We start from the raw sequence: 2,294 nt of genomic DNA, 5'->3' as shown, positions 1-2,294 counted from the left end.
TCCCCGGCCCGCCTGCTCGGCAGCTCGACCCCGGCCCCGGCCCCGGCTGCTGCCCCGGCAGCGCCGGCCCGGCCCTGGAGCCCCGCCTGGCCTGGGCGTTGCTGCCGCCCTGTGGCAGCCGTGCCCTGGGGCGGCAGCGTGCGGCAAGGGCCGGGCTGAGCCGGCAGCGCCGCTGGCAGGGAGCTGTGCCGCTGGGGCCGTGACAGGCTCTGTGTTCACAGGCATGGCCGGGCGGCACCTGAGGGGGCAGCAGCAAGAGCTGCAGCTGATCTGCACTGGTGAGTGAGTGAGGGCAGCGGGCTGACCGCGGGGGCTGGAGGGGGCAGCTGCAAGCCCTGCCCCGGCTGCGGAGGGATCTGCACCCGTGGGCAGAGCACACAGAGATATCAGGGCTACGTGTGCCATTCGTGGCCAGCAACTTCGGGCTGATCCCCTCGCTCCCTGCTCCCTGCGGGCCATGGCCAGAGACGACCGGGATGGCCCTGGCAGGGGGCTCTCCTCGGCTCCCTGCATATGCGGGATGTGACCTTGCCTCTGTTCCTCTTTCTTGCAGCCCTTGAAGGAATGGCATATGACAGCAGTGCTGCAATCAGAGATGCTGCAGTAGAATTTTGTTTAGTTCTCCGGGCTCTTGAGAGAGCTCCCTACTCCCCATGGCAGAAGCTGCAAGATCGATTCCGCAGTGCATGGAGGAAACGGCCTCGTCTTTGCTGCACTGCCTTACTATTCTGCTGCAGCTCCCCGGAGAGGTGATCTGCAACACGCAGTCTGCTTGGGCCATTTGAGCCAGCAGGAATTTTCTTTTGCCTTCTTCTAGATTTTTGTGTTTGTATTTCTGTTGGTTTTGATTGTGTAAATATAAAATATCTTACAATACACAGAGTCCCAGGATCTTTCTTTTCCTGCGCAAGGTCTGTAGGGCATAAGAGAAGAGGGGGAAAAGGTTGCTTGTACTCAGACTGCTGCCCAGGTGTGCAGTGTTGCAGGGAAAATGACCAGAAGCCTTTTGGCCTTTGTTGGTTCTCCTGAAGCCTTTGTGCTGCCCACAGAGCGGCTGGGCAAGGGCCGGAGGTGCGGGGATCCCTGCCAGAGCGGTGCCTGGCGATGGCCACAAGCCCTGTGCCGGACAGGAAGGGCCATCCGTGTCCTCCTGCCCGTCTGCTGCTGGCTGCAGTGCTGAGGGCTCCCAGGTGCCTCTGGATGGGGCTCCTCTGGAGCTGCTGTGGGGCTGCGGCGCTGCTGCCGGCAAGCTTGGCCAGGCTGGGGGAGACCCTGAGGGGCTGAGGCACTGCTAAGCCCTGAGCAATTGGCTGGCAGAGGCCATAAGGAGCCCCCTGGCAGCCGCCTCGATCCCGACAGCCGGCTGCTCTGGCGCTTCCAGGTCGGTGGCCAGTTGGAGGGATGCCCTGGAATCAGGCGTGGAACCCTGGTCCTGGCCTTTCAGGGCCGTGAGGCCAGCTGTTGTGGGGCTGGGGGGGTGCCCTCCCAGTGCTCCAGACTGGAGCCCCCCGCCCCTCAGCCTTAGGCATTGAGCTCCACTGCCTGATATCCATGTCTTGTTCCTCTTGCTGTGGGGGAGGCCGAGCTCTGTGGCTTTAGGCCCCATGGAGCCAGAAGAGCAGCAGCTTTGAGCCCACAGGGGCCACAGAAAGGCCCTCTCGGACCACGGACCGTCCTGTCCTTCCCAGGCCAGGGACACATGAGAGTGCAGCGGGCACCTTCAGGGTGCCACGCTGCCTTTGCACTGGGCCACCTCCCTGTGCTGTGCACGGCTGGCTCTTTGCTTTGCTGCTCTCGGCCTTGTGTCATCATACTCCTCTGGCTGCCTGCAGCCAGGGGCAGCCCTATCAGGAGGGTGAAAGGCCCCGTCTCCAACATCTCAAGGGGGAAATGGAGCTCTCCCAGCCCTCAGCCCACGCTGTAAGCAGAGCAGAGCCTTTTCCCCAGCCCCGTTGCCTTTCTGCCTGCTTCTGGTCCCTGGCCACCGTGACCCACTGCACTCGCTCTGAGTCACCTACAGCATGCCTGGTGCCTCTTGATTTGCTGACCCTGGCATGTGAGGCTCACTGAGGGAAAGGTGGCTGTCCCAATGCTGAGGGCACATGTGGCTCACTAAGCAGACTTGAGGCTTCCCCAGCAGCTTGCAGGTGCCTTATGTGTGATGTTACAGTGCTTGTGCTCCTGCCTCTTCCTGTCCCTCTTCTCTCCCTCACCCAAGCTGCACCCTCTGACCTTCCTTCAATAAGCCCTGTTGCATCAGACACGGTGTCAAGAGCCCTCCTTCGGCTGCCGGT

The sequence above is a fragment of the Zonotrichia albicollis genome, chromosome 7 (genome assembly GCF_047830755.1).
Source record: "Zonotrichia albicollis isolate bZonAlb1 chromosome 7, bZonAlb1.hap1, whole genome shotgun sequence".
Lineage (NCBI taxonomy): Eukaryota > Metazoa > Chordata > Aves > Passeriformes > Passerellidae > Zonotrichia > Zonotrichia albicollis.
The sequence above is the reverse complement of the archived record's forward strand: the minus strand, read 5'-3'. Positions refer to the sequence as shown.